Here is a 20,436-nt window from a genome sequence, read left to right on the forward strand (position 1 = left end):
ACTGCTTGTGGAAGGTGACTGCTGCTACACAGCACAACCAATCTCTCAATAACAATGCACCAGGTCTTAGCTGGGACAAATGTCCCCCACCCTCCCCCCGGTCTGTTCCTTGTTATTTGGGTGCAGGAAATCTCCTTCTTTAAGCTATTCTTCCATCTCTTACAATCTCAAATCCTCCTCACTGACAGGCAGCTCGGTACAATCATTCAACACCTGCCTTTTGCTTACTTTTTTTTTGTAGACGGCATTTCACAAGACAAGGATTTCAATCCTCACATGAGGAACCCAGTAAGCTGCAAATTCAACAGCAGCACATACAGGAAAAGCCAATTTCATGGGCTGTGCCTTGGAGCTAGTCCTAGAGCATTACCCAGCTTTCAGGCCTGACTGAGGGCTCTCACTGAAGGCGGAAAGTCCAGAAAGGGAACCCAGACTGCCCTAACCAGCACCATTTTCACTGTATAGCGAGGCCAGCAAACTCCCAGGAGAAACAAGTCTACTTGCTCAGCCTCAGAGGCTTCCATGCCAGAGCTGAGAGCCTTCATTTCAGCTTTGCTGGTGCCACACCATGGTTACATTCCACCCAGGAGAAACATCACCATGCATCAGGTGTATAGGATCAGACACTCATTCCCCACCCCAGCACTTGCTATTCATGTGAGGGACTGAAACCCTGTGCTACAGCAGGGGTGAGGGTGCTGAGCAGCCACATATCCCATGGGCTTTGGCTCAGTTGCAGTGTAAGATGCAAATGGATAACTGTGACTAATACTCTTGACAAAGCATAAAGGAGGGACAAAATGGAAATCTGAGAGAAAAGGTACAGTTGGATTCCGAGCATCACGTGGAGAAAGCAGAGGCTGGCCATCAAGAACAACTCTACTGATATCTTCCACTTAACCTAATGACAGTCTCACTCATAAGACTATTATCATGGCACCTGGTGGGGCCAGTTCTGGCAGCTCCAAATGACAGTGTGGGGGCATTACCAACAGAGGAGAAAATTACAAAGTTCTAATCACTAAATCTGGGCTCCAAAGCAGGTGACTGCAGAGTCACAGTGGAGAAGCTAGAGAGTGAGGTATGGACTGAAAAAATGCCTCCCAGTGGGTTAGTGCTCAGCTGGCTATAGACACACCCTGAGCTTCACTCCCTGAAATTCAGAAGTGTCTGGCATTGCCTCCACTCATCATTTCTCATCCCTTTACCAGACATCAGCTGGAAAGTGAAACATTTCACTCACCTGACTGCTTATCTTTGTTTGGGAAGAACCACCTGAAACAGAAATACCAAATGAACAAGTTAAAACTATTAATTTAAGAGAAAGCTTTGGCTTTTGCCCTAGCAGAGAGTGAAAAGGTGATAATCTTCATTAAAAACATTCTTCCTCAGTCACTGGTGTTTTTCTGAGTTAAACAAAAGCACATAAAATAAAGATTTCCCTTTCCCTAGCTTGCTCAGTTCTTTTGTACAGATAGATGCTCCAAGCCCAACAATACAGGGCAGAAGCAGCTGCCTGCAGGACACCAAGTTTACAGGGTCCACATCCTTACACATGGCTGATAGGAGGTTTAAGATGTTGCACCTTTACTGTTACTGCTTCTACAGCAGAGCCAAGAGAAGGCCCACAGCTTCTCACAAGTGTCACTGAAAAATGAGACATTTTACCTTCAAACCAGCAAAGGAGGTGGTTAACCAGTCGCTGCAGTGGATTAAGGACTGCTCACACTCTTTGCCCTGGGTGAGCTGCAGTGGGGACAGCTGCCTGCAGACATTCAGACATTCAACCAGTCCAGTTAAGCTGGGAAGAGGATATTTGTCTTCTCCTCTAGCAAGCCATCTGTAACTTGCCTTTGGAAATCTCCACTGCAGAGCAGACATACCTGGCTCTGCTGAGGCTGAGCTAGTCTTTCATCACTGAGGTAGACAATGGAGCCCCAAGCAGCCCTGCCTAAAGGAACATGCTCAGCATTGAGCAAAGTGACTGACTGTACCTGCACTGCTTCTGTCCAAATCCATACTGACCCCCAAGCAGCAAACCCTGCATGCAGAATCTGCCCACAACTGCAATGTTTCTCCAAAGAAACCAGAATCCACAGTTCTCAGACCACTAGGCACCTATTAAATCACACCAGGCCCAGTGACATAGGGCGTTTGCAAGGAACAAACATGGATACAAACTGAAGAAGTAATAAGGCAAAGCAGAAGAGGCCAAGATCTGCAGATGCAGTACCAGTGAATCATGTGCTTTCCCAGTCCTGGGCTCTAAGGTTTTCAGAATTTCTAGTGCTGAGGTTGACTAAGTGGGGCTATAGTTTTGTTTTGGTTGCAAACTGGAAGCCACTATTTTTATCCACAAGTCCCTCAAAGCATCTGTTTCTCTCTAGCTATTTAAGACCTCCTTTTATAAGACCTAGTTAGAGGGATCTCATTATTTTTAACTGTTACTCTTTGCAGTCACACTTACATTTCATTGTCATTACATGTGTCATTATCTGTGTATTTCAACTGTGTAATTTGAAGATGAGGAGATAAAATCCTTACAGGGGGGTTGAGAATTGCTTCCCCTGAAGCAAATATTTTGGGATAATGCCTACCATTTGGCACAAACTAGTGCACCCCCAAGGAAAGGAAAAGCAAACCTTTTACAAGTCAGATGTTAAAGCCACCTAGAAAAAGAAACTGGAAGCATCCAAAGAGTAGGATGAATTCCTAGCAGAAGAGAATAGAATCATAGAACTGTTTCAGTTGGAAAAGACCTCAAAAATCACCAAGTTCAACCATTGCTATGGCCATAAACCCACATTTTCCATACAACACCTCTGGGAAAGCCAACAGGTTGTTCCTAGCTTGTAGTCAAGGTAGAGCCTTCTAGCAAAATCTGTGCAAATATTTGCTTCCACTGGAAACACTTTTGACAGCGAGTTCTGTTTCTACCAAGGAGTGAAGAAAAAAGAGGTATATGAAACTGCTTCATGGTTTGGCTGTAAGACAGAAGACAATGAGCTACATGGAGTCACAACCTGTCAGTCCATGGACAGCCCTTTGGACAGGCATCTTCTTTAGGAATGAGCACATCCTAGGAGGAGGATCAGGAGGTGTGCAGGGTGCTGAGACCAGAGTGGGTGCACATAGAGCTCACCCAGTCTGCCCAGCCCTACCAGGAGCTGCCACTGCCTGCCGGTGCCTCCCGGGAAGAACGAGTGCACACACCTACACATTCCTTCTGCATTATTCCATGGAAGGCTCATTCCTTTGGCCCCTGAATCACTGAGCTCCAAGCAAAGCAGCCCTCTGAGGGTCAGTGCAAAGGAAAAAAGTTTGACTGGCATGGCATCAGATTTGAAAGTCAGATATAAATTGTGAGAGGCAGATGATTTGTTAAAGGCTGCTGTCATGCTTAAGTGACTCCAAAGCTTGAAACAAGAAATGCTGAATTCAAAACAGGACAACTGTGTGTTACTCTGGATACACAAATCTACAAGTAGGTACATATTCATTTAGTATAAAATAGATCACAGGACCACAGAATAATAGATATTGACACTCCTACTAGAAGTCTCCAGTAATTCCTTTTCCTCTTCCCTTAATATTTCCCCATCAGGTACCAATGAGATAAACCTTCATCTCAGGCTTCTCCTTCAGATTGTGACTGCCATTTGCAAAGCACTTCTCCATAAAAATGGACCCAAACAATCAGAACTGCTGCATTTAAAACTCACTAAAATATCTCTATGTGGGCATACAAAAGTGATTCTTCTTCACCAGCCTTTTAGTGTTGCTCACGGACATCTAATTGAACCCAGGGAAAAATGCACCCTACCTTCCTTTCCCAGCTTTGCTACCCCTCAACCACTCAGAACCAGGCTGTTTCTCTCTGTCATCAGGCTGAGTAAATAGCATTAATCATTGTGTCCTTCAAACTTGCCTGAGCTTTTGTGCCCTTACTTTCCCATTTCAAATGGATTCCCCCTTGTAGATGCATGGGGGTCAGAGCACTGTTATAACCCTGAAGTTAGGACTTTCAGAACATTACCTGTGTCATCAATCAGGAGCTTTCAGTGTCACATGTTTGCCAGTGAAATTGGGAGAGCAGAGTGTGATGTTTTACAGGCAGAGAATGGGAGCATGGAGAGAAGTGGCTTTCAGAAGCTGACAGAGGAAGTGCACAACAGAGCCTGGAATTTATCTCACATCTCTTGGGTCTAGTCCAAATGCTTAAACCACAAGATCATCCTTCAGGCCTAGGACATCAACAAAGACTTTAACTCCTATGCAGTAAGATCCTGAAGAATTTTCAATAATTGTTTTGCAGGAGAGGTGGCCTCCAGCCTGGGGCAGGATCCTGATCAGACTGCCCAGCGTTCAAAGACAGACAGAAAGAGCCTGAGCCCTGTCTGTTGGATGAGAACCCACACTGTTTGTAATATCTGACTTGGGCTTTTCACACCCTGGACATGACGTGGAAGCCCACACATTTCTGCCACAGCTGTGCTGTGACAGTTTGCTGGGAGCTGAAAATGATGAAAGAGATTTTTCTGGATCAATTATCTCTTACTCAGAGCCTGTGCTCTCCTTCACTGGACAGCCTCAAATGGGAAAAATATGAAACCATGAGAACTTTAGGAAAACTGGAAAGCAGTGAGTGGAGTTTCAAAATCACTTGGAAAGAAAATATCTAAGCACCAAACCACCAAGCTTTCTTGGAGATGATTTGTAGGGAGGAAGAAGGGAGGACTACTACCGTGCAGAACCACTGCTTTGCAGTAGGTATGACAATAATGTAATCCCATTTCCCTTCAACACAGAAGCAGCCAGGGAAAAAAAAAATGAAACATGTTGATTATCACCACAAGAGTGATGGCTGGGGAGGGAAAGGAGGAGGGATGAGAGACATGTGTCTACATGCTCAATATCAAAGCAAGGAGGCTTGAAACAAAGCAGATGTATATCTGAACGCAGCCAGTCTTGCTGGTGGGACACACACACACACACACGACACCCATGGCAGCTTGTTCATCTCCTCTGTGGCCTGAGACATAGAGAAAGGACAAGTGAAATAAATGGGGTCACAGATTAGCACACATCATAGAGTCACCTAATGGGGAAAAAAACCTGCCTCTTTCAGTTTCAGACAACTCAAAGAGAAATTGCTCCAGCACTTCAGCTTTTTTGGCTGCATGTCCCCTTAGAACAGAGTGCAGGGAGCATTTTATCTCATCTCCATTTTCTAAATCTAGGTCACCTCAATCTGTGGCTGTGCTACTAGTGATACGTCTGTGATTTGCCACAGCCCTGGCTTGAAGTAAGTCAGCAGCAACTTAGGAAATGCTAAACAGCAGGCAGCGTCTCACTAGCAAAGGGAGAGGTCTTCTTATAACCCTGTCTCCACACAGCCACTGAAGGAGATGGTTCACCTACGTTCAGCCATGGCTCACTTGAGGAACAGAACAGAATAGAATAGAATAAACCAGGTTGAAAAAGACCTTTGAGATCATCGAGTCCAACCTATCACCCAACACCATCTAATCAACTAAACCATGGCACCAAGCACCCCATCCAGTCTCTTCCTAAACACCTCCAGTGATGGTGACTCCACCACCTCCCTGGGCAGCCCATTCCAATGGCCAATCACTCTTTCTATGAAGAACTTCTTCCTGACCTCCAGCCTAAACCTACCCTGGTGGAGGAAAGCCTTCAGGCCCACAATCAAAAGGAATTCACCTCTTTGCTTGCTGGACACAGCAATAGGAGAATGCATCATTCATTGTCACCATGCTATTCCAGTATGGGGATAGGATAGGATAGGATAGGGTAGGGTAGGGTAGGGTAGGATAGGATAGGATAGGATAGGATAGGATAGGATAGGATAGGATAGGATAGGATAGGATAGGATAGGATAGGATAGGATAGGGTAGGGTAGGATAGGGTAGGATAGGATAGGATAGGATAGGATAGGATAGGATAGGATAGGATAGGATAGGATAGGATAGGATAGGATAGGATAGGATAGGATAGGATAGGATAGGATAGGATAGGATAAGATAGGATAGGATAGGATAGGATAGACCAGACCAGGTTGGAAGAGACCTTTGAGATCATCAAGTCCAACCTATCACCCAACACCATCTAATCAACGAAACCATGGCACCAAGTGCCTCATCCAGTCTCTTCTTAAACACCTCCAGTGATGGTGGAACTTGCCTCTGATAAGAGGGAAGAGGGATGGAACAGACTGAGAGAGTGGTTCACACCCTGCTGTCAAAATTTCTGGAGCTATCCTGATGTCTCTCAGAGATAATTGCAGTTCTTAGACCAGCATAATTGAAGTTAAAAAAAAAAAAAAAAAGAACTCTGTAACCATTGCTCACAGCTGAAGAAATGAAGAATTTTCCCTTTCCTTGCTGGTGTGGAACTGTCCCTTAAAAAGGCCTGAAAGATGAACAGGGAGAAGATGTTCTCCTTCAGCACAGTGATGCCTGTTGCTGCAAACGGGAAGAGGGAGAAGCGCTTTCAGACCTGCTTTAGATTAGGAAGAGACAGGAGAAATAAAAAGAGCATCTGACACCAAAATAAAACTATTTTGGTCACTGCCATCTCCCTTATTCTAAATGAAGCAATTGTGGGCTACGTTTGTTTTGCATTCATAATTAGCAGACAGAACAGATGGCAAAGGCGTCACTTAAAGCCACACGTCCGACAAAATAACCCAGGCTGCCAGTGCAATTTTTCACCAGGAACAAGGAATACTTTCCCCTCTTCTTCCCATTGAAATGTACCCCAAAGAAATGAGGGCAGCAAATGTTTGCATCAAGCAGGGGATTCGCCACAAAAAGGAATCCATTGTGTTTCGGAGTGTGTTGATTACCGGCTGAGCGAGGAAGAAAGCGGCGAAAGCAAATGGCTTGCTAAGAGAACAGAAAAACAGGGATGGAAACTAGCAATGCATTGCCAGCAACATAACAAGAGGCTCAAATAAAACATATACTCTCACCTCCCTTCAGTCTTGTGGTTCAGGCACAGGCTGGAAGTCTGTGTTTCATTTGAAAGACAGCTACACTGAAGGCTCTTTATTGGCGAGTGTCTCTGTGGTCCCACACCCATACCTGACTGCTGCACTAAGTGTGCTTGTCCTCTCGGTATCTAGCTCAAAGGATACTGGAAAACTCACTGACAAACAAGCAAGGCACAAAGTTTATGGCATGCAGACAGCTCAGAAGCATGGCCCAGAGAGACTATTTCACTTGAAAGAGACTGGATGAGGCACTTAGTGCCATGGTTTAGTTGATTAGAAGGTGTTGGGTGATAGGTTGGACTCGATGACCTCAAAGGTCTTTTCCAACCTGGTTAATTCTGTATTCTGTATTCTATTCTGAAATCTGGAGCATAAAATTCATGTGTGGCACTCTCATCTTATTTCCACAAGTGAGGAAACCACGTGTGACCAAACCACGTGTGACTTGCTGACAAACTTAATGTGCTTTTCCTTCTTCCATTGGGTAGGACTGTATTGTGATGGGCTTGTGACAGCCAGAATACAGGTATGTGAACATCTCAGAGGGAGATCTTCTCTGGGGAATCTCTCCTGACAGGCCTCCTTGTGTGATAAGGTCCCTTTGTTAAGTTCTTAACCTCCCACAAAGCCCCAACAATTTAATCGTGGTGAATACCCCCATTTGTTGGAAAGGAAAAGGAGAGACAGGTACTAATATAGTTTTGTTCCTTTTACAGCCTTGTGAGGTCTTCTGACAGCCTTGCTGATGGACTACAAGAGGATTTTAGCATACTGTTCTCTAAGCACCATGGATAAGCTGTTCCTAGCATGCATGACTGAGCAGTATCAGGACACGGACTGATGGGCAATATAATAAACATCATGAGCCTTGCCTCACTCATATTGCAAATGTGCTGGTAATGGTGAGCTTCCACAGCTATTGTAGTCTCCAAACTTCCTCCCTGATGCTATTAAGATGCTAATAACTTTGAGTCTTGTCCAGTTATTGCAGCCACAGGCCTCCTCTCTCAGATGCTGCAAATGTCATGATAATTGTGTGCCTCAATAGCTGTTGCAGTGTGTAACTCTGCCCTCTCTGATGTTGTAAATACACTAACAGTGATGATGCTCTATGCTACTGTAGCCTGCTCAGCTGATCCTCAGCAAGAGCAGAATCCAGAGTGTAGATCTCTAGGAAAGAGCACAGGCTTAGGGGCAAAGGATAGATGCTTAGGAAAGGTCATGGACCTAAAGAAAGAGAACCAGTTCCTACAAGAGACTTAAGTCCCTAGGAGAGCATGTAGACCTTGGACAGATCTCAGATGGATCCAAAGCTACCATCTCCACCTCTTCCTCCTGGTCAAAGACCCCTTCAAAAAAGGCAAGCCTCTCTGGAGTCCCATCTCTCTGTCGGCTTTCTTCATTAGAAGTGGATTGAATAGGCTGCTTTAACACTCATCCTTTTGGTGAGACTCACCCTTTTGGTGAGGCTCATGGGATCCTGCTGACACTTTGATCAAACCCCTTAACAGTTCTTCCTCAGGCTTTCCCTACCCTGATTAATCCCCACTTCACCCCAAAAGCACACCTCAAACCTCTGCATTAGATACCTCCATAAAACTTCAGCACAGAGGTACTGGTACTCCTGCAATAGGAGTTGTTTCTCCCTACCAGGAAGAACAGAAACTTGCTCAATCACAGTGGAAGATCTCTCCCAAGCACTGCTGTTCTGCTCACCATCTACTGGTGCAGGAAAGGGCTCAGAAGTTTCAGCAGGGCTTCAATCCCTGCTTCAAGGGCTACATATCCCTTCTGTATTACGTAGTCAGCAATTAAATACACAAACAGTCCTCAAATCTCAATATGAATAGTCACTGAAATAAACCAATTCACTAGTCAGATCATTGCAACCACTGGAGGAGGAAGGAAGGTGAATACCCACCCTCAATACTTAGTTATTCATGCAAAGTGGAACAGGATTAAGGTAGGCTGGAGCTGAGCACACATTCCTGCAAGCTGGATGTGGTTCAAATTTCCCAAAGGCAGGGGAGGTAACTGAACCAGGGTGTCCCACATCTGAGGTGCTTGCACTAACTCCTCAGACACTCCATGAAATGAAGATGCTACCACGACTGCTGCTGCTGCCTATCTCTTTTCCTTCATCTTGTCAAATCCAGTCTTTAAAGCTCTGCATTTTGCTTTATGAAAGCTCAGGCAAACATATTATGGTAAGGATGTGTTTAAAATGGTGTGGTTGTAAAAAATCCTCTTTTGGGGAGAAGAGAAAAGGTAGACTCCTCTGCCATAAATTCCTGAATCCACTACTGATCTCCCTTAGCCACTCCCCGCTAAAACCAGCCCATTGTTCACCTCATGCAGGAATAGAACAATCCCACTGAAGTCAAGAGTAGTTATAAGACTTCTGAAAGCTTGGTACACTTCTAATTTAGGCAGATTAACAGGTGCCAACGTATTCATGCACAGGGCTTACCAAAAGCAGAAGGCATTTGGGCCCAGGATTCAACAGCAGCAGAACAAAGCTGCTATGCTTATTCCAGAGGCATGCAGTATGCAAGCCATCGATTTGGAGTGACCATCCCTGAAAGTGTTCAAGAAACGTGGACATATCACCTTGGGGACATGGTTTAATGGCCATGGTGGTGTTAGGTTGATGGTTGGGCTCAATGATCTTAGAGGCCTTTTCCAATCAAAGCAGTTCTGTGATTGTCAGGCTACCTCCACCAATATGTGCCACTCACTGTGTTACACAGCAGGCATGTGTGCAGTCAATATTTAATCTGCAATAGCACTTGAATAAACTTTATTTAGAATAAACCAAACCAGGTTGGAAGAGACCTTCAAGATCATCGTGTCCAACCCATCAACCAATCCAACCCACCCAAACAGCTAACCCATGGCACCAAGCACCCCATCAAGTCCCCTCCTGAACACCTCCAATGATGGCGACTCCACCACCTCCCCGGGCAGCCCATTCCAATGGGCAATCACTCTCTCTGTATAGAACTTCTTCCTAATATCCAACCTGAACCTCCCCTGGCACAGCCTGAGACTGTGTCCTCTTGTTCTGGTACTGGCTGCCTGGGAGAAGAGACCATCATCCGCCTGTCTATAATCCCCCTCCAGGTAGCTGTAGAGAGCGATAAGGTCACCCCTGAGTCTCCTCTTCTCCAGGCTGAGCAACCCCAGCTCCCTCAGTCTTTCCTCATAGGGCTTGTGTTCCAAACCCCTCACCAACTTTGTTGCTCTTCTCTGGACTCGTTCCAGCAAGTCAACCTCCTTCCTAAACTGAGGGGCCCAGAACTGGACACAGTACTCGAGGTGTGGCCTAACCTAACTTGGGGACATCAAGTAGACATATGATCCATCTTTTAGAACATACATAAGTGGAGAAGCAGAAGGGGATGATACTCAGTGCAAAGAGAAGGATGTCAAATCCCCAAAGATGAAGCCCTTTACAACTGGTGCCTTAAGCATTGGCTGTTACATGGTGCCCTACCATTTCTTCAGGGTGGGAACTTTTCCTGGTGTGTGTAATCTCTCTCACCTCCACAGCATTAATTTTTGCCCATAGGCAAGATTCTCAGCAGTGCCATGAAGTAAGCAGTTACCTCATTCCTACTGTCTAACCTTCATTTCAAGAGAATGAGGTAACCAATCTCACCACCAATAAATTTATTGCCAGGTCAACTCGGTTTCCCTCCTTCCTCTTCATCTACTCCCCTCTATGGTTTGGTGTTAATGCAGGGGTGACCTTATTGCTGTCTACAACTACCTGAAGGGGGGTTGTAGACAGGCAGAGGTTGGTCTCTTCTCCCAAGCAACCAGCACCAGAACAAGAGGACACAGCCTCAGGCTGCGCCAGGGGAGGTTTAGGCTGGAGGTTAGGAGGAAGTTTTACACAGAGAGAGTGATTGCCCATTGGAATGGGCTGCCCAAGGAGGTGGTGGAGTCACCATCAATGGAGGTGTTCAGGAGGAGACTTGATAGGGTGCTTGGTTGCTTGGGTTAGTTGGTTGGGTGGTGTTGGATGATAGGTTGGACACGATGATCTTGAAGGTCTCTTCCAACCTGGTCCGTTCTATTCTATTCTATTCTATTCTATTCTATTCTATTCTATTCTATTCTATTCTATTCTATTCTATTCTATTCTATTCTATTCTATTCTCTTCATTTATGACACTTTGAATAACGCTTCCCACAGTGGGAGGAAGCTCTGAACTCCATCTTGAGTTCCAAATCTCCTGCTGGAATGATGCTAACTTGTGATGAGATGTCTGCTGCCAGTTACCAGCTCATGAAAGAAGGCACTTGTACCACCTACTAGCAGAGAAGAGGCTTCTGGTAAGGACACCTACATAAAGTATCCTCATGGCATAGGTCAGGTAGGCTGGAAGTCTCCTAGGAGTGCTTTTTCTACAGCTTGTCTCTAACCTTGGGCAGCTAGGCTGAGATACCTTTAGAATGCCTGAGCAATCCTCACAGCCTCTTGAAAACCAAGCTCTGTATTGATTTTTGCATTTCCAAGCATGCTGGAAAGCCTCAGGACTATTACCAGTCACTTTTGACAATGACACTAATAGATTGCTGGGGGCTTGCAAAATAGAGATAAACATTATCCCAACGTTAAGACACACTTTCTGATAACAAGTTTGAGGTTCCTTTGGTGCTCTTTCACCCTGTGACTATAAATTCCTGCCCAAATTTCTCAGGAGGGCAGAACTGCAATCCATTTAGATGTACCCATGCAGTAATAAATAAAACAATAATTAATAGGTTGCTTAGATAAAGGCTTTCCACCTTAGGACAGAGGAAAGTATTAGTTAATTCATCATCACCCTGGCAATAACTTATCTTTTGGCACCTACACTACAATGTAAAGCTAAACCAAGGAGTAGGGTAGGAACAAAGAAATAAGCCAACAATAGTTTTGGAAATGGATGACCAAATCCAAATGTTCTGCCTCACTGCTGCTAAATTAAGCACAGTGTTATCAGTGCAAAGATTAAAAAAGGAGAGATTTTCCCCTGAACCTTAAGTCACACTTCTTAGCTGCAGAGGACATGACGGCAGTAGTGAAGACAAGAGAGTTCACTCACCCTGAAAATGAGTGGAAATAAAAAAAGGATCTGTTCAGTTCTTGATTTCCCCAAACACAGCTCTATAGAGCAGAAAAAGAAAGAAGGAAGGACATTAGTTTATTGTATGCAGCAGACAAAGAAGTGATCCCTCACGCTCTTTCCCTTCCTAGGCACCATCCAACCCACCTTTGCCTCGCTCTGCCTCGCTCTGCCTTCACCATTTTCCCCACGGGGCACCTTGCTTTAGGTTTGGTTGGGTTTTTTTTGTTGCTTTAGGTTTGCTCTTTTCTGTACTGCTAAATGCAAAGGGCTGTAGTGAGATCCTGGCTTTAGCTCAATATTGGTCTGGGAATTATTTTGGTTTAAAAAGGATGAGAGAAACTGTTTTCCCACCGTCCAGCAGAAACTCTCTGCTGCTGAACAAAGTTGAAAGGTCCAGACGTGGAATTGACTTTTCTCCCATTGATTTTGTTTAAGCCTCCTTTTGAGTAAAATTCACTCTGGCAGAGAAAGGTCAGCTCAAGAAATGGAAGCATAATGTGCGGTGCCTGTGTTGGATTTGAGTATTTGGAGTATTTAAGAATGAAGGGATGCATGGCTCCCCAATCACTCTAACCTACAGGCAAACTGCACCTCCTCAGCCTCTTGCCCTGTCTGCATAATTAAAAGTCAGTCAGCTGCTTCTGTGTTCTGATTCTCTGGGATTTTTGCAGATGCAAGAGAGGTCCCTCAAGATCTCTGTCCATATGACACAGCAGTGACAGCACAGCAGACACCAAAATAGACATCCCACTCTCCTAAACGTCTTGAAAAATCATTTATTCTCCTAATTAAGGTCCCTTCCAACCTAAACTATTCTATGAATCTATGAATAATTAACATGGAAGTGTGGGGAAACCTAGGCCTTAGTTTTTTAAGCTGCTCCAGGACTGTCCCATTTTCTAGGAGTTTTCCCCATTTCCTTTTTTCTTGCTGTTAATTTTGGATACTAATTATTGCTACTACACTGGACCATAAATGGGCAGCATGCAATCAAGTGGATACAAAGACCATCAAAGCCACACTACCTCTTCTACAGACTCTTCCCAAGACTTTGGGTAAGGCATGGACTCTTTTGGTGTATCAGTCCCCCATCTATTAAGGTAAGACATAAAGCACTGCCCTAGCTCATGGTGATGAAGTGCTGTGGGGTGCCTGAGTACTACGGACCTGGGAGCTACCCCGGCACTAAGATATGCTTTGATGTTCCTAGGCTCAAAAGACACATCTGCTGTAATGGTTTTTGGATTAGAAAGTTAATCCCAGTCTTTACCACCGACCCATTCTTGGTAAAAACACTTACTCAACCTATATCACCATGTATTTCTCAGATAAACTTGATGATATACTTCCCTCAGGAGAAAGATGGTGAAAACAATTAATGCTTTGTAAAATACCATTCAAAATAACATCTATTAATCTGACACTTCCCTCCCCCCCCAATCCAGATGAGAACCAGAAAGGGAAATGATTATAAACATTTCTTCCAAAACTACAATTAGCAAACATTCAGTTTAGTTCCACGTCAAAGGTTTTGCAACCTCCTGTGGGTGTTTATTTGATCAAAGCAACTAACTGTGCTCCTTCCTGCCCAGGCGCAGGCAGATGATGGCCTGGTAAAGGAGACAGTGGGCTGGATGTGCACTTTGCTCTTTCAATGAGCTTTTTGATTACCAAAGCAACTGAGAACACTGGAAGGCAGAAACACAGCCTTAACTCTTCTTCGCTCCTGCCTTCAATTCAAGAGGTCCTAAACTGAATTCACCTACAGTAACCTCCAAGGATTCCTGCTATCATCCAAGGCTCTCTAGAGTCTATAAACCCAGTGCTGCCAGAAAGCATGAATCTGAATGCAGGGCAGCTCCAGCAGCTGCAAGACACCTAGGAAAAGCATGGTATTCCAGAAAGCTGGGTTCAATAAGTAAGAAACCAATGGATTTCTGATCAGCAGGGCTATTTAGGCACAGAACAGAGCCCCTACAACCCCATCCCAATGAAAATAGATTACTTCTATAGATCCATATACTCCACACACATTTTATTTCCTTCTGTTTCCCCTTTGCCACCAAAATGTTATGAAATTCAGCAATTCAGCCTGTTCTAATCAAATGCATAAACCCCACCAAGACCTGGCCTTGGCTTGATCAAAAGCTGCATTCAGAGGCTGCATATTTCACCTCCCTTCCCCCCAAGCCCCCCAACTTGTCCAGCCACAGTGACTCACAAATTGACAGTAAGGAAAGGTAAAATGTTTCTGGATCTCTCTGTAGTTTTGGGTGGTTGGTTGTGGTTTGTTGGTTTTTGGTTTTGGGGGTTTTTGGTTGGTTTTTACTGAATCTTGCATTCATTAATTTCATTTCAAGAATGAACTCAGATATATTTAATTATTTTATTTGGTGATTTTTAACCTCCCCCCCCCCCCCCCCCCCTTTTAAATGTGGTTGGTTATTTGATGAGTGAAGCATTAGATTTGTGAGTTGTTCTGCAAGCCAAAACATGCTCCCTTTCATTCATAACACTGAGCGGCTCTGCGTTAAACAGCCGATTATCATGAATGAAGTGGGTGTAACTTCCTTGAAATCCTCCAAAGACCTGTCAAAGCAGAGCTACTGCAGCTCAGTTTTCTCCTTGAAGCATACAGATCATTGGTTTAATTGTTCCACACTGATCTTGAAATATGCTTTCTTGGTTCAAAGCATTAGGCGGTATCATTTTGGTGGGGTTTTTATTTCTTTGGAGGAGGAGGAGGAGGAAAGGGGAAGGGTGGAGAATGGTGCCTCAGGATAAGAGAGAAAAGTGGGGCTATGGCTCTCAACCATCACATTTAGATTTTCCTTTTGGAATCTAAATTGAGCTTCATCCATTTAAATTGTGTCAGACAAAACCTTACAAATCAAAGCCCTGGCCTGTTTTGCATGGATAATCAAGAGCCTCTGGCTCTTTTTTTTTTTGTAAGGAGAATCACTTTACCCTGAAGAGAAGAGGACTGATCTTACGGTCAAAGTGCTGGCCAGTGACTCAGAAAATTTCAATTTGACTCCAGGTCTGCCCTTTTCTGCTCCACCCCATTTCAAAATGCTTTGGTGCCACCCCAGTGGCATCACTTTTACAAAGCAATGTGCCAACATTTGCAAGCTGTGATGATGGCCTTTGAGCCTAGAGACTGAAAGCCTGCAGATACATTAATAAAGAAATATACTACAATCTGTGGTAATCTGTGGAAATACACTACAATATACTACAAACTTGTTTAATACAAAGAGCTTTCCAAGGATGGATGTTATCCTTAACAGCAACAACAAACAAGACCTCCAGCATCTCAGCTGTTCATCTAATCACACTTTAGGACACCAATGGATGGATCTTGGCTAGTAATGAATTAGAATCATAGAATTGTTAGAGTTGGAAGGGACCTCAAGCATCATTCAGTTCCAATCCCTCTGCCACAGGCAGGGACACCTCACACTAGATCAGGTTGCTCAGAGCCACATCCAGCCTGGCCTTCAAAACCTCCAGGGATGACGCTTCCACCACCTCACTGGGCAACCTATGCCAGTCTCTCACCACCCTCATGGGGAAGAACTTCTTCCTAACATCCAATCTGAATCTACCCATATCTACTTTTCTTCCATCCCCCCCAGTCCTATCACTCCCTGACACCCTAGAAGGTCCCTCCCCAGCTTTCTTGTAGCCCATTTAAGATACTGGAAGGTAGACATCCTCAGAGGCTTCTTTTCTTCAGACCGAGCAGCCACAACTCCCTCAGTCTGTCCTCACAGGAGAGGTGCTCCAGCCCTCTAATCACCCTCATGGCCTTTCTCTGGACACCCAATTGTGACAGGATCATTGATTTTGGAGGACCCACTAAGACTGTGATCAATGTCTTCTCTCTTGCTTAACATTTTAAAGCCTGGTGAGCTAGAGATGACTATAAGGAAACTCAAGTAATGTAAAATAAAAAGATCAGTGCTGACACACAAGAGTTAGTCTCAGGAAACACTGGGGAAAGTGGCAGCAGGGAAAACTATTCAAATTTCTGCATTTCAGCTCAGATTTTCTGTTAAATTTCATTATCTCACCCACAGCTAAAACAACAACAACAACAAATCTTGGGAGTAGTTTCATGACAACAGTTTTTACACATCTCTTAACAGTTATAACACTAACAAAGGCTGATGCTCTTGGGAAATAAGAAAGAAATACAAACTCATCCAGCATTTTGGAGATCTCAATGCTAGTAACACATTGCAGCCAGTTCCAGAGACAGCACTGCTTCCCACCTGCTCCTGATTCCTTTATCCCCTCCCTGCCATGGAGTGATGCTTCCCTGGGAGCAATTCACATTCCGCTGGAGAGACTGTACTCTGCAGAAATGCTGTGCCCTCTCCTTAAGGCTCCTGTGTAGCAAAGGTGCCCACAGCAGGGTAGGTACTCTACCATCTCCATCTTGTAATCCACATCCCTGCCTTGCTTATCAGCAAATGGAAATCACAAGACCACGTCCCAAGGGATTATTCTGCTCCCATGAAAGCGAGAGTTTGAACACTGGTTTCAAAAGCAGCAAGGGCTGGCTGACATGCAAGCAGATCTGACAGGTTGCATTTTCATTCCCATTACTATTACAGGCATGAGGATTCATTTCTATTTATCTTTAGCTGGCATTCACTCCTGGATTTAAACTGCATCTGGGGTTGCATTGCTGTGAAATGGATCACTGCTTATGACTCACACTGCAAAGGACACATTTGTAAACTGACCCACCATTGACAAAAATCCTCTCTTTCCTCATTTTGTAGGAGGCAAGATGAAGCATAGGTTCCTTGTCTGATTCATTTCCTGAGGAAATTTTTACTCTATGCATCTTTCTGGTTGTTTTTTTTTTCTCCTTTATTTCCCCCCCCCCCACCCCCACCCCCCCCCTCCAGTCCTTATTCAGTCAGCAAGTAGTGAAGTGATTAATACCAAATCCATGCTTGACACAGAGTGGAAGAGGATTCATTCAAATTCTTTTAAAATCAGCGCTTAATTAATCGCTTAGAAAAACAACCCTTTGCCAAAAATGTGGGGGGTTGAGGGGTTTTGGCTTCCCCCCACCACCACCTTTCCCCCCCCTTTTTCTTTCTTTCCTCCTTCTTCATTTTTTTTTTCCCTTTTCCTTTTTCCAGTTGAGAAAGCTTTTTCACTTGAGAAACTAATTACAGGCAGCGGCACACAGCGAAACGCACCGAGGACGAATCTGGCGTCTTTCGAAACCAACCCCCTCGGAAAGGAAGAATTAGCAACCTGGACGGAGCTCCAGGCAACCCCAAGCTCTCCCCTGCGCCTGGTGCTCGATCTAATTCAGTTCCAGGCAGCTCTGGTCCTTTCCCACAGCGCTGCAGAAATCCTAGGAGAGCTGGAGATCTAACGCCTCTGACAAACACAGACAACGAGCAGAAAATTAAAATTGCCAGAAATAAAAGATAACACAAAAGAGAGCCCTGAGGAAACTGCAGTAAGTTTCTTGACAATCTTTATCTACCTGATTATTTATATCAAGACAGTACTAACCAAGTCCAGATCAGGATGGGGCTGTGAAACAATCCCTGGGGCTTGGAAGGCTGTTCAGAACTTGGCACTCGGGATCAGGCTCATGTCTCCATCCTATTAGGGTGGACAGTGTTAGCCTACAGGTTTAGGGAGAAAAATGACTGTGTCCTTTCCCTTCATTTCTTCTCCCTCTCTCCCTCTCTCTCTCCACATTCTTCTCCTCTTGTCTTTTTCACTGCGAGCACTGAATGATGGGATTTTTGACATCAGAGGAAAGTCATCCCTTCTCCACTCCCCCAGCTCCCGTTCGCTTCCTCCTTATACACGGCTGCTCGTTTGCATACTATATCCCCACTCAAAGAACAGGATCAGCTGATCCGACCACAGCTTCATCTAACTAAGCATCCTAAATCCTGCCCAAAGTAGACCAGACTGACTGGTTCATTCAGCCTGGCAGCCTGCTACCAACGAGCCTTTAAAGTACATTTTGTAACTGTGACATAGCTGGCACTGACTATAGCAAAGTCATTGTTTAGTCAAGGTAAAGTGACCTCTATTTACTTAGACAACTCAGCTGCCTCCAGGGAATAACGGGGTTTGAGATAAGTGAAAATGTGCTGGGAAAGTTTCACTTTGGCTGGGCTGACGCTTACTACAATCAGCTAAATGTTAGGGCAGTTCATGCCCTTTCTGCTGCACTTTCTTCAGCCCTTTGATTTATTATCTGGAACTAGACAGCAAATGACCCCATCCAATTTCAGCAAGTCTGTGGTAAGCCAAAGACAGATGAGAGACTTGCTCAAGTAAGTATATTTTCTGCTCCCAAATAAATGCCCCATTGATGATCACAAGCTGCTAGGCACCTGCCCTAAGCTGTTTGTTCAGCACTAACTGAACCAGCAGCTTCTCATCTGTCCCCCTCAAATAACAGCAGGCACCAGCTCAGGAGTGCAAGCTCATTCCAGTTGCATTTCAGGGTCAGGGTAAAGGCTGGTGGGAGCTGACCACCAACCACCCCAGGAACCCTGTATGCTGTGACTCAGCTGTGACTCTGAGTCACAGAGCTTCTCCTGCTTCCTCCTTTCTCCGGGGGGCGGAGGTAGGAATTTCCTGCTGGCCTGGCCTTGTAAATCACAATGTCCTGTTGCAGCAACGCTGCTAAGAGGGTCAGTGAGTGGGAGAACTGGAGCTGCTGCCCAGTCCACCTTGTCTGGAGAAGGAGAGATGGGGTGCATTGCCCCACTCAGGCATGTACACTGAGAAGACAGCAGCACCCCAGGTCCTCTCATTCAGCATCCTGCTTGAGTTTGCAGAATAGTGCTGACACCTTCAGATACCTGATAACTTGACTGAAACTGAATCTATCCATCCAAGAACCCAATTGTCCTCTTTCTTACAAACACACAAATTACACTGATACAACCCAGGTGATTTCCCTGCCCTTCTTCAAGACAGCACTGTAAGTGAGAAGAGAATCAAGTCCTAAAATGCCTGCATGGCACTTTCTCTAGCTATGAATTTGAAAGTGAAAACCAAGATGTTGGGTGGAGGTTCTGGGACAAATCCAACCATTCAATGCCACCCTGTGAAAGTCCTCCCAGCTGACCTTCAAAAAAAGTTGAACTCAGTCACAGTTGCAGCTTAAGGATTTCACTATCACAAAAGACCTTGAGAACACGGATGAGCCATGCCATGATAACCCTGAGAAAAGCCAAGGTATCACTGTGGGAAAAGAGGCCATGCAAAATTAGGGAGAGAAGGAAACACATCAGCTTTGTGAAGACCACTTTCCAGAGCAGATCGAACCTATCCACTGGTGAAGAAAAAATAAATCAGTGTTTGGAGTAAGAAAATGAATGGTGGAAAGGAAAAGAATGATGCTGGCAGAAGTGGTACTAAGCAGAACTGATGCTGGTTAAGCAGAACGCCTGGTCTGACTCCAGGGATAGCGAAACAAGACCAAGTTTAGCTCGCATGGGCAGGAGTCAAAATGAACTCAGTACACCACAGGAGTCATTCCTTCAGGCTCTACACAAAGAACTGGACTGACAGACAGCAATGATTTGCTCCATAAATGTGTGGGGACACAAAGGCAAGTGCATGCAGGGGGGCCCAGCTTCAGATCAGGACTGTTAAAAGTTATGACACTGGTCCTGGAGGGGGACTTTGGGGGTAGTCCAAACAATGGATCTTGACACATTCCTTCAAAAGTATGGGTTTTGAGAGAGATCAGATGGTTTCAATCTGACTTTCCCATCTCTTCTGGAAGATGATGGCTCTTGGAGAATCTTCTGGAGCATATCACATTTGTAGGCATCGAGATGTCTACAAATGACTTCCACAAGAGCCCTTCTGTCTACAGACAGAGGTATAACCACATGCAGGGGCAAGGCAGTTAAAGCCAAGTAGATTTTGAGCAAAATGAGACACTAATTTTTAACAGTCAAAGGCAATTAACCCCTGGAAGGGCTTCTGAAGGACAGTTGGTGGTTTTCCATCACTCAACATGTTAAAATCAAGGACAGGTTTGTTGTTGGTGGTTTTTTTTAACCCAGACAGGGAAGTCCTATGGCCAGCATTACACAGAAGGTCAGAGCAGACTCTGATGAGGCTCCTGGCTGCCTCCATAACCTACCCAGCCGGTCACCTACTGACTGCCCAGCGCTGTTCTTGCAGCACATAGCCTTGTTGTTCACAGTCAGTCTGTTTCCCCACGGATGACCAGACCTGACCCTGCTTAGATTACAAAAGCTAAAGGGTTCAGAAGTGAGGAAA

At 44.9% G+C, this 20,436-nt stretch overlaps 1 long non-coding RNA gene across 4 annotated transcripts in view; it reads right to left on the bottom strand.

Annotated features, from left to right (window-relative positions):
* LOC137451986 (uncharacterized) overlaps window positions 1–20,436 on the bottom strand; it is a 169,947-nt gene that overhangs the window by 39,334 nt on the left and 110,177 nt on the right. The window contains exons 1-3 of one of the 4 annotated variants that reach the window (XR_010989930.1): window positions 17,683–18,469; window positions 12,112–12,173; window positions 1,244–1,275 (exon numbers count right to left, since the gene is read on the bottom strand). The exons of 1 other annotated variant lie outside the window; for it this stretch is intronic. This is a non-coding gene — a long non-coding RNA (uncharacterized lncRNA). Of the gene's footprint in view, window positions 1–1,243; window positions 1,276–12,111; window positions 12,174–17,682; window positions 18,470–20,436 lie in introns of those variants that run through there. 2 more of the 4 variants (XR_010989929.1, XR_010989932.1) reach the window with 2 other exon arrangements.

The sequence above is a fragment of the Melanerpes formicivorus genome, unplaced genomic scaffold, assembly GCF_026170545.1.
Source record: "Melanerpes formicivorus ecotype bairdi unplaced genomic scaffold, bMelFor1.0.p_v2 SCAF_47, whole genome shotgun sequence".
Classification (NCBI taxonomy): Eukaryota; Metazoa; Chordata; class Aves; order Piciformes; family Picidae; genus Melanerpes; species Melanerpes formicivorus.